Raw genomic sequence first — 13,405 nt, 5'->3', positions numbered from 1 at the left:
TATCCCCCAGATATCAAAGACTTCACAAACCTGAATCCAGGTCTGAGGCATTTCATCACGTGCCGATATATTTGTCGCTCTCTGGCAAGCATCGCACGCTCTAACCCAACTCTGCGCATCACGAAATATAGTCGGCCAATAAAACCCGGAGTCCAACACTTTCTTGGCGGTAAAGTTGGCTCCATGGTGGCCTCCGGTAGGTCCCTCGTGACAGTGGCGCAGAATATCGGTCGCCTCCTTCCCTGAAACACATCTCCTAATCACCTGATCAGCACCAACCCGAAACAAGTAAGGGTCATCCCAAATGTAGTGCTTAACATCCGAAAAGAATTTCCTCTTTTGCTGGTGAGTCAACCCTTTAATCAGAATCCCGCAAGCAAGGTAGTTCGCAATGTCAGCGAACCATGGCGACTCATCGCATATCTCGACACTCATCAAAGACTCGTGTGGGAAGTTGTCATTTATGGAATCCCAACGCGCGTCCACGATGTCTCCATGCTCTAACCGAGATAGATGGTCAGCCGCTACATTCAACGCACCCTTTTTATCTTGAATCTCAATATCAAACTCCTGCAGCAACAAGATCCACCTGATCAGACGTGGCTTAGCGTCCTGCTTGCTGAAGAGATATCGGATGGCAGCGTGATCCGTATACACAACGGTTTTCGAAAGCACCAAGTACGATCTAAATTTGTCAAATGCGAAGACGACCGCCAAGAGCTCTTTTTCAGTCGTGGTATAATGCTCTTGAGCGTCGTGAAGAGTTTTGCTCGCATAATAGATCGGGTGAAAGTGCTTTTCTCTCTTCTGACCGAGAACGGCCCCTATGGCGTAATCACTCGCGTCGCACATAATCTCAAACGGCAAACTCCAGTCCGGTGCAACTAAAATAGGGGCCTCAATCAACTTTTGCTTGAGAAGGTCAAAGGCTCTCAAGCAATCATCTCCGAATATGAACGGAGCGTCTTTCTCCAACAGACGGGTCATGGGTCTGGCGATTTTTGAAAAATCTTTAATGAATCGCCGATAGAACCCGGCATGACCGAGAAAGCTCCGTATCGCTCTAACAGAGGTGGGAGGTGGAAGTCGTGAAATGATATCCACTTTGGCTGGATCGACCTCCATACCAGCATGCGAAATCTTGTGCCCCAGAACTATGCCCTCCTTCACCATGAAGTGGCATTTCTCCCAGTTCAGGACCAGATTCGTCTCCTCGCACCTCTTCAACATTTTCCTCAAATTTTCCAAACAGTGATCGAAGGAATCCCCAAATACCGAAAAATCATCCATGAAAACCTCCATGGAATCCTCGATCATGTCATGGAAAATTGCAACCATGCATCTCTGGAAGGTCGCTGGTGCATTACATAACCCAAAAGGCATCCGCCGGTAGGCGAATGTGCCGAAGGGGCATGTAAAGGTAGTCTTCTCCTGATCCTCAGGAGCGATAGGAATCTGAAAGTACCCAGAGAATCCGTCAAGGAAACAGTAATACAACTTCCCCGACAAACGTTCCAACATCTGGTCGATGAATGGAAGCGGGAAGTGATCCTTGCGAGTAGCATCATTGAGCTTGCGGTAGTCAATGCAAACTCGCCACCCAGTGACGGTACGGGTAGGAATTAGCTCATTCCTATCATTCGAGACTACAGTCATACCACCTTTCTTAGGTACAACCTGCACCGGACTCACCCACACAGAGTCAGAAATAGGATAAATCATGCCGGCATCCAACAATTTAATCACCTCCTTCTTCACCACGTCCTGCATATTTGGATTTAAACGCCTCTGATGCTGTGCACATGGTTTGTACTCGTCTTCCATCAGGATCTTGTGAGTACAAAAAGAAGGATTGATGCCCTTGATATCCATGATTTTCCATGCAATGGCTCTCTTATGAAGTCTCAGAACCTCGAGAAGCCGAATTTTCTCATCCTTTTCCAACGATGCCGAAATTATGACCGGTAGACGACGCTCCTCGTCTAGAAATGCGTACTCGAGATGTGGCGGGAGTTCCTTTAACTCCAAAGGCGTCGGATCATCAACCGAAGGCTCTGTTTCCCCCTTTTTCACATGGTCAATTTCAAGAAATCTCTCCGGACTCTGGGAACCATCGTCACCAATCTGATAGACTGGCTGCTCGAAATCGTGGCCCTCCTACGTAATGCCAATCAGGTCCCCACACGACAGACGTGTGTCCGAATCAATCTCATCAATAGTACCTTGAAAATGAGAGCAAACACATGCATCGACAATGTCGACGTAATAAAGCTTGTCATCGTGACATTGCGGATGCTGCATCGATCTTTTGATATCGAATGTCACGTGCTCATCATTCACTCGGAGCGTGATTTGGCCAGCTGCCACATCAACAATCGTCCTCGCTGTATTGAGGAAAGGACGTCCAAGTATCAAAGGTACCCTTGAATCTTCATCCATGTCAAGGATAACAAAGTCCACGGGGAAAACAAATTTATCGATTTTTACAAGCATGTTTTCCACAAATCCGCGCGGATACTTTATTGAGCGATCTGCCAACCGAATGCTCATCCTAGTGGGTGACGGCTCACCCAGATCCAGTTTAGTAAAAACCTTATACGGCATAAGGTTAATACTCGCTCCCAAGTCAGCCAACGCATGGCTAACAGACATGTTTCCAATCAAACACGGGAGCGTGAAACTACCAGGATCTCCCATTTTCGTGGGCAGACGGTTTTGCAGAACGGCGGAACAAGTCTCATTCATCACCACACACGATATATCCTCGAGCTTCTGTTTATTTGAGAGGATATCCTTAAGAAATTTCGCATACTTTGGCATCTGGGCCAAGGCTTCAACAAACGGTATATTGATGTGTAGTTGCTTAAACAACTCAAGGAACTTACCGTATTGTTCTTCATTCTTCTGCTTTTTCAGCCTGCCTGGATAAGGTACCGGAGGAGTGTAATCTTTGACCGGCTCCTGGACTTGTGCTGTACTTGCTGGGCGTAGCCTGGCTTGCACCTCGTCCGGTGTGTCAGTCGGGACCGCTTCAGTGATCGGTACTGAGTCCGATATGACGGGTCCGGTAGTTTTTCCACTCCTGGTCATCACAGCATTTACATCCCTCTGTCCGCCCGGGTTTGGTTCTGTATTACCCGGAAGACCGCCTGGGGGCCTTTTGGACATCATCTGTGCCAGCTGACCAACCTGATTCTCGATATTCTGAATCGAGGCCTTCTGACTCCTCATTTCTCCCTCGTTAGCCAGAAAACGATCCTCGCTTTGTTGGTATCGTTTTTCAGAGCTAGAGAGAAGCTGAGCCATCATATCCTCCAGCTTGGAATTGGACTGAGGGGCCTGTTGCTGGGAGCTACTCCCAGTGCCCTGATTCTGGTACGAATATGGACGCTGCTGGTAGGGTTGATTGTACTGCTGGTACTGCTGACCCTGCTGAGGCGCTGGAGCACGCTGAGTGAACCCCAATGGGTTCTGATTTCCTGCATTCGCTCGCCACCCAAAATTTGGGTGGTTTCTCCATCCGGGATTATAGGTGTTGCTGTACGGGTTGTTCTGCGGCCTTACTTGATTACCCACAAAATCTACCTCTTCCTGGCCCTCATATACGACTCCCTGAAAACATGCCCCAGGCTCGTGTGACACTCCGCACTGGTCACATCCCGAGCCAGCATGCGCAATCATCTGGGACTTGTCGAATCTCGATGTAAGAGCCGAGAGTTGTGCAGTAATGGCCGTGTAATCGTCTACAGCATGAACTCCTGAGCGAGATGATGATGATGTTGCCCGACCTCTATCTCCATCCCGACGAGAGCTGGATTTCAACGCAGCTTTCTCGATAATATCATACGCTTCAGTCGGCGTCTTAGTTCCAAGATCGCCGCCCGCGTTCACGTCTAATCGCTCCTGCGTGTTATAGTTGAGCCCCTGATAGAACGTCAAAACCAGCTGTCGCTTGGAGAAGCCGTGATGTGGCACATCAATCAATAAATACTTGAATCTCTCCCAAGCTGCATGCAACGACTCGCCCTCGTCTTGGCGAAAGGAAACAATCCGGTTCCGTAGTTTGTTCGTTTTCTCAGGTGGAAAATATTTCTGCATAAACTGCTCCGCCAACTGATTCCAGGTCCTGATGGACCCGGCAGGAAGTGACATAAGCCAAGCTCTAGCTTTGTCACGTAACGAAAACGGAAACAACCTCAACCGAATTGCGTCCTCTGAAACACCAGTCATCCTAAATGTCGAACAAATAGCAAGAAAAGCAGCGATATGCCTCCCGGGATCCTCATGCTCACGTCCGTCGAACTGCACCGAATTCTGCAACATGTTAATAACACTAGATTTAATTTCAAAATTAGGTGCATCTATAGTGGGCTGAAGGATACTCGGCTCCAGGCCTGCCCTTCCGGGCTGATTTGTTTCGTTCAATGGTCGGTCGTCGTCCGCCATGACGACTCTCTCCTCGTCCTCTAAGCTTTCGTCTTCAGAGATAATCACCGGCTCGTCAATTGCATTTGCAATGCGTTGTGCAACGACGAGTGACCTTTCGCGCAGCCTCCTACTTCTTCTAAGATTATGCGCTGGTTCGTCAGTCGGCTCAGCAATAGCGGGTGCGGGAGTTGAGGACATCAACCTGCAAACGAAAGACTGACACAATGAATATTTTATTAATAAAATAATGCTTTTTTTTTTTTTTTTTGCTGAACAAAAGCAGAATATGTATAAATATAGGCTGTAAAATTTATAAAAATCCGAAAATGGGCCGAAATTTTTATAAAAATTAAAGCAATGGAAATAATCGAATCGGCTAGTTTAAAAACGAGTTTTAAGAGCCGAAAACTCAAAGAATAAATGAATCAATAAATCCGGATTTGAACAAATAAATAGAATAAAAATTTACAAATGTACAAAACAATCACAAAAATGAATAAATTCAATTAGAAACAAGAAATATTAACAGATAAATCAACGAATAAATAATCACGAAAGTATACACAAATATTAACAAGTATATACACCGATAACACAATGACTCGGGTCGTTCCTAAAACTCGCCATTCCCCGGCAACGGCGCCAAAAACTTGGTACGCGCGTGACTACACATATTTTTACAATGAAATTACACACGAATTGGTTTTAAATTTATAAAAGTGATTATTACTTTTACATCAAAACACACACGAAAGGGCAAGTGTACCCCGTCATATATGTAGTAAAGTATCGGTAAGAACCAAGTATCGATCCACGGAAATGGGCGGAGAAATAATACTAGACCTTTGCCACTAAATTACCGGTAAAAACATAAATGGTATTGGTTTTAATCAAACTAAAGTGAGCATAATTAAATACTTATAAAACATAGTAAATTATATATAAATAGCCTTGCTTAATACACAACCAAAGCATGTCAACTAAGTCAGTTTTGGCACTAGAAGCATTCGGTCAATTTTCCATTTTAAGACAATTAGTATCCCTTTCGGGAATCCTAACATGACAATCATTCGGAAAGTTAAAACGATAAACACACTTTAACCACCTAAAATTGTTCTTTAACGTGCAATTGATAAATGTCTACAAAAATCTCCTAAAAATAAGTTAGTCATCCGTTAGGAGTTTTCTAACCTCACTTAATCAAGGAAAGCAACACCGATAAACACAATGCAACCACCGAGACAAGCATAAACTAGATTAAATCACAACCGAGTTCATTTTACAAATCTTGCACATAAATTCACCAAGATAGCAATTTTGGCCGAAACTACTAACTAAGCTAACAAATCATGGCAAGAATTCGTAACAACACCATCTAACCCGTTAGAGTCCTTCCGTGAGGGCAAGCTCTCTTGATTAATAATAATTGCATTTTATTAAACCACTAACCCGTTAGAGTATCATGGTGCCTACATTTTAACCAAGTTAAACTAGTTAACCAAATTAAAAGTTTACTAATACATGATTAAATAAGCTTCATTTTGCAACTATCTTACCTAACCAAGCACCAATCATCCAACACAATTACTTATAATCAAGAAATCAATATCAATAACAAGGTTGCAAACTAATCATCAAAGATAATCATAGAAAATACTTCAAAATGTCATTACAAACATAGATTAACATACTAATCAACCAAGGGATTGTTGTGTTTTTGCCCAAAAGCTTACATTAATACATAATAATCAATCTAAATGCTTGAAATATAACAAAAGTATGGAAAGATTTGAGAAACCAAACCATAAACAAGCATAAGAATGAGAATCTGGATAGTAAATGAGCAAAACCGGGCAATGTGGCTTGAATCCGAGTGAAAGCAGCAGCCTTCGGAGCCTCAAAATCGCCTGCAGAGCTCCCAAAATGTCCAGAGTTACGTCTAAAATGGTGCTGTTCTGTTTAAATGCTTTTTCGAAGTCGCACGGCCGTTCTTCCGATCGCACGACCGTGCACTTTAAGCATTATTGGTGGTGGGCCACCATACTGCGTGACGTCACAGATCGTTGACTGGTCTTCGGCCACGCACGGTCGTTCTTGGCTTGGCACGACCGTTCCTTTCCGGCATTTGGCTTGCACGCCTTGACTTGTGGTCGTTCCACTCCGAGATGTTGCTTGATCTCGGATCCGCACGACCGTTCTCCATGAGGAACGACCGTGCATTTTCGGGTTTGCCTTCATTGCCTTGCACGGTGAGTTGCACGCCTGGTTCATCGCCGGGACTTTCTTGTTTGTCGGATATGCACGGTCGTGCATATGGCCGCATGACCGTGTCAAACGCCCAGGTCAGTCTTTTTCCACAGAATCTTCGCAGCTTCATCGTTTTGTCCGGAAAGTCCTCGTTTTTGGTATCATCTCGTCTGGTATGCTGTTTTAGGCCTGTAAACCAAAATGTAGATAATTAAGTATCCGAATGACGGTTTTACGGCCGAAAACGCATAAAATGGGGGTAAAACGGGGGACTAAAATATGTGTAAATTAGCGAATATCAGTTGATTAGTCAGTTCTGTTTTCGTATCCATAATTCTGGGATTGAAACTTGGAAAACGGAATTTTTTGAAACCTTATGAATCATAACAGCCGGTTTCGAGTCGGCCTTGTCCACTCGAGATCATTGTTTTCGGATAAAAGCTTAATCATATGTTTATTCGAAATTAACTGGTTTATGTTTTAGCCGAAATCTGTTTAGAAAATTATTAATATTCAGGTTTCGGGTTCCAGAATTTTATGTTTTATTTTTTAGGGTTTATCATGTTCTTAGGAAAATTCGAAAATTCTATTATGTTTTGGAATATGATTCGGATTATTAAGTGTTTTTCCTGTTTTTTGATCTGATTTTGTCCTCTAAAGATTTTAGAAAACTGTTATTAGATAAACAGTTACAATTTTTCGAAATATGTTGATAAAATTAGATCATCTTAAAACAGGAAATAATATCTCATAATCCCTTAGATTTCGAATTTTCAGTTACGTTATCACAATTAACAGCTGTTAACAGGAAGCTTCGAGATCATCAGATTACGACTCGAGACCAGCAGTCTCGACTCGAGACTATAAAGTCTCGACTCGAAATCATCAGGTCATTAAAACCTTCACAACTCGAGACCAACAGATCTCGACTCGAGACCATAAGGTCTCGACTTGAAATCATAAGGGTTTAAAGGTCTCGACTCGAGACCATAACGTCACAACTCGAGACAAAGGTTGCGACTCGAGACCATAACGTCATAACTCGAGACCATAAGGTTGCGACTCGAGACCGTGGTTGCGACTTGAGACCTCATCATGACTCGAGATCTCATAAGATATAGTAGTCGAGACCATGGTTCCGACTCGTGACAACAAGGTTGCGACTCGAGACCTCATAACTGACTCGAGATCTCATAACTCAGTCGAGACTTGACTCGAAACCTCATTATTTTAGGCTGTTTAATGTGAACTAAGATTTAGCTCGGGGCTCCGCCCCGAACCCCGGGCGGGGGCACGCTGTCCCCCGCAACCCCAGCGAACTCACCGCGGAGTTCGATCCGCGCTAACGAGTGGTTTGCTATTAAACAATTGTTTTTTGTAATTACTTAGTTAATTAATGAGGATCAAATAATGTTTTACAAAACCAAAATGGCTTTAGTTGAATGAGCTTCTGATGTATCATTTCTGGTCAAAGCTGACTTGATGCATCTACTTATCATCCAAGTATTACGAAAGCTATGTTGTGTGTGCATCATAAGCATGAATGTCTTAATTTCTGGCCAAAGCTGATCTAATTCATTCATAGATGGCATACTCAACAAGTGCATAACTAAAGTGTTTGTCTCAATTTCTGGCCAAAGCTGATTTGTTACAACCACTTTGCACATATGCTTAAATGATTACACTTCTGGCCAAAGCTGTTTTGTCTTCGTTTAAGTAGAACTTTAAGTAGTCTATTATTTTGATGTTAGTAATAGACATATCACAACCTCTTCACATAATGATCCTTATATTAATGATCCTCAATTAATTTTTGTGATCATTTTGTCTGCCTTGTTCTTAGTACCCATAATTTTACTCACTATAATTTTCTTCTATAAATCTATATCTCATCCACTCTAATTCCTAAATCTAATATGTTTTGCTTAAAGTTTCTATAAGAATTAGCTCTTAAGTTAAATCCTTGATTATCTCTTAGGACACGGTAATTCTATTGCTCTCTTCTGATAAAGCACTACAGAAGAAAAATAGAGCATGATGATTAGGATAAATCGAACATGATGTCTCTTATGATAATCAAGAACTCTCTAACATAATTGCTATCACTAAAGTTATTCCAGATTAAGTTTTTCCTAAGACTAATCTATAATTGTGGAATAACCACAAGAACTCCTAAGGTGCATGTCTTCATTTAAAATTATAAATTATAAGATTAAGTGGTATATGTGAATATATTATAATGTATAATACCATGACCCATAAAGTTAAGGGCTTACGCATGGAAATAAGTACATTTTCCAGTACATTACATACAAAGTTTTCATTTGTACATTTTGATGCATTATAAATCAGCTATAACACTCAAAAGTACCAAAGTATAATGAGTGTGTTGATAAGCAACATATGTACATAGAAATAAATGTTTGAAACTGGAAAGTAAGATGTTATTCACCTTACAACCACTAAAACCTTAAGAGAGGATTGTTCTAAGGTCCATAGACAAATTACAAGTGTTAATCCCAACGTTAAGGTTCTTCAAGGGAAAATCTCACTGCATAATTATGTCATTAGACTAGGCATAAGCAACGAGACTATCCATTATTCTAAAGAACAGTTGGATAACTTAATTATGTAGTCATTTCCTAATGATATTTAAGTCTGATAATTTTAATATTCCAATTAACACATGATTAGTTGACTCTAGTTCCATACGTTTCCTTACCAGAACTCGACAAATAACTAACATGAGAGTTAGTGACAAAATTAAATGTTAAGACTATAAGAACCATAATGAACAGGCTTCCAACAATGCTTTTCGATACCTTATATATTCTGAAGATTAATCAGCATATAGTATCATAATTAAGCAATGTTATGAAGGTTGTGAGGTTTGCATAGTCAACATAAAGTCACATTTATCTTAAACTCTCCTCTTATTTGTTCTAAATATCTGGAAAGAAACATTACTAAGATGAAACTAGATGATACCTTACTTTTTCACAACTTTTGTCATCATGCAAATGAGAATTTGACAAAAGGAAAATGAGACTTATAAATTTCATCCATTAGAACCAAAATTCATGAGAAATCATAACATGGTTAATGAGGATGATTTTTTCATCTAATCTCATTTTAAGTGATTTTAAATCATGACGTTAAAGCCCTAAAATATGACTTGGCTTAAGGAATAAGCATGGGTCCATCATAAGTCATTCATTGACATTCGTGGAACTTATTCCAAATGGAATATTCAGACATAATTCATTTATCATTTGAAAGACTATCAACTTGTACCTAAATTTTGTCGCATACGGCCTACGGTCTTAGAAGAACTCTATTCATATATGTAGTTAATCAGATTTCTATTAAATATGTCCCTAAGTTTCTTATGACGTCTGGACGTTAAAGAAATCAAATAAAGTCTAACGTATATGTGATAGGTTCCCACGTCACGTAGCTCATTGAAACTTCTCTTGTAGCATTCTAGAGATATTAAAGATCAGTGGGAGCATTAAGTGTCTTAATAATAACTTGCAATAGTTGCAAGAGGTGGGGGAGTGAAAGTTTTACATTACCTCATAAGTTTGCACCTCTTGTACAAGACACCGCTCCATCATGACACTGTTCTATCATCAATACTTGTCTCCTTAAAATCTAATGCTACTCTTACAAAAGTTTCATTGTTGCTTAATTGTGGGCACATTTAGATTTCTTGCCTAAACTAACATAATCCTCAACAAGAGAAATCACAACGACTAACGTCATTAACTTGTTTCTCTATTAGAATTTGTTGGTCGTTACATATTGACCCTACGCATGCTGAGTTCCTAAAGATTTCTAAGGTCAGTAGGAGCAGTCAAAGTCCTTATCATGATTTGCAAGGGATACAAGAGGCGGGGGGAAGAGTGTCATTAAATTTCACTACGAATTTAACTCCGATTACACCTCTTGTATATCATACTGCACCAACCCTTACAAACTTAGAATGAAATGATAGCAACCTAACCAAGAGCTAATCCATAAAACTGAAACTTCTAATGAACCCAATAATCAACTCAGGAGGTCATCTAGGTTTAAAAGCCTACTAACTTTGATGATTACATAACCTCCCTAATTGAAGTTGAAATGGATTTTGGAAATGTTTAATGATCCTATCTCTTAAAATCACACCATTAGCGTAAATCAATCATTTGAATGGAATAAAACAGTTCTCTAGTAAAACTGATTTTATGTGTTCGTGTAACGTTTGGGATTTGATTGAATTACCTAAGAGTGTTCATAACTAAATCAAATCCTAATATAAGCGTTAAGACACTCAAAAGCATGATTGGTTGTCAAAGGTTGTACTCAGGAAGAGATAAATTATTAAAGAATCTTTATTACATATCTAACAAAAGTTTTCTTTGAGGATCATCACTGTTCTAGTAGCTTATAATGGTTTAAAGCTACATTAGATGAACATTAAAAACAATTTTCCCTAACAAATGGCTGATATATTTACATGTTCATAAAACAACCTGAAAGTTCCAAACTGAAGGTTAAAGAACATTTCATTTCTAAGCCAATAAAATTCATGTATGGGTTAATGCAAACATCATAATGTGATGAAATCTTAACGTAATTATTTTCATCAAGAATCAAGTGGATTAATGTGCCTACCTCAAAATGAGTGGGAGCAACTAAGATAAACTTGTCTATATAGATGATATTCTTTTGACAAGTATATGTTACATAAGTCAAAGCATTGTTAACACAAACTTTGATATAATAAATCTCAGAGATATCTCTTACGTGATTGATATCATAACATACTGAGATAGACCCAATGGGATATTAGTTCCGTTCCATAAGTTTAACCTTAAATGGGTCCTCACACATGTAACAAACAATTTTGCTCTCCTTTAGAGGATAATAGGATAAATGAGGTTATTTTCTTTACGCTTCATTAGTTAGAAGCCTTATGTAAGTTTAAGTCTATACTCGTTTAGATATTACTCACATTGCAACACACTAGATATGTCTAGATTAATGTGAAGCATCTAATGGAGTATTACAATATCTTTAAAGGAAACGAGAAGCTATAATTTGAAGAAGAAATGAGAATTAAAACCTGTTTATTACTCTAACTTTGAGATATTCAAAGATGATAAAATGTAATTTCGGGTATATCTTTATGTCAGCAGACAAAACCTATTTCATGGAGGAGTCATAATGCACTGATATTAACAACCTAAGTTATAACGACATAATATAGTCACTAAATGTTGTTGGAAATTTATCAGTGGACTCATAAGTTTATTAACTCCATATAATTAATGTTTTGAAGAATTAGTGTGATAAAGTCAGCTACCATAACTCCTTGAACAGTAACAGTTCAAGAGGTGTTGCATTAAGTTTCGATACGCGATTAATTATTCGTTTATGAACGAATTGAGGAAACTAAGTTTTGTATCGAATACATTCATGATATGCTTAAGGATCCTATAACTGAAGGGCTATTACCCATAAGTCTTATTAAGAGAGCTCATAGACGGGTATTAATTAATAGTCATGCGCAATTGCATATCGTACTATGAATGACTAAGTATTAGTTAATTTTCCTCATCAGTTTGATTTTGTATGTCTCTAAGAATATGTCAAGCTAGCATAATGGCATATAGACAAATGTAGTTACAAATCAAACAAAGGGCTTACGCGTATTTTGATCATGACTATTAGGTTTTAAATTAAGGCTATAGTATGATTAATGGGGGTCCTGAGTCGCATAATGATTCAACGGCTGTATTTTTCTGCTATAGTACTTGTTTAAGGCTAAAATGAGTGTTAACTCCTGATCAGGCTTATCTAATACTCATAGTAAATGATTACTCGGCTAAGTGGGAGAATGTAAGATTAAATATATTTATTTTATATTTAATCTAGTATCCATTATAATCATTTACATTATATGGATCAAAATATATAACAATCCTATTAAATAATTAGTTGGTAATTGTTGATGGGCCCAATTACCCTTATTAACTAATTAGGGTTTCCTCCTGGGTGCATATATAAGGAGAATTATATGGAGGTTAAGGGGTTAGACAGTTACACAATCAGACACCCTATTAGCCATAACATCATAATGTTCGACCTCCTCTCCTACAGCCGATACCCTTTTCAGTTTTCTTAGCCACCATCATTAGATTGCACCCTAAGGAGGAACCAGACCAAACTGACAACTATGTCAAACACTATTGCTGCATCTACATCTGGATTCTCTGCTGGCCTGTACCGATGCAATCAAAGGTATGTTCTCATGTTTTCCTTCATGTATAAACAGAACTGAATCAACACCAAAATCTAAACACCCACCCCCACCCAAAAACCTAAACACCCACCACCACCTAAAAACCTAAAAAAACCTAACCCCACCCCCAAAAACCTAAAAAAATCCTAAACACCCACCACCACCCAAAAACCTAACCCCCCCCCCCCCCTCTCTCGGCATTTTTTTAGGTGGGTGATAGGGGTGGGGGGTTTAGGTTTTTGAGTGGTGGTGTGTGTTTAGTTTTTTTTTTTTTTTTTTTTGTAATGAGTTTTTTTTAGGAGTCTTTGTACCATTCTTACAATTAGGAGCCTTTGTATTTGATCATAATCCCTAATGTTACATGATTCCTCCATTCCATTATCACATGACAACCAAACATGTTTCTTTTCATTCCATGATTCCATCAGAATGATCCATTCC

Source organism: Helianthus annuus, chromosome 13 (genome assembly GCF_002127325.2).
Source record: "Helianthus annuus cultivar XRQ/B chromosome 13, HanXRQr2.0-SUNRISE, whole genome shotgun sequence".
NCBI classification, from domain to species: domain Eukaryota; kingdom Viridiplantae; phylum Streptophyta; class Magnoliopsida; order Asterales; family Asteraceae; genus Helianthus; species Helianthus annuus.
Note: the sequence above shows the minus strand (reverse complement) of the source record.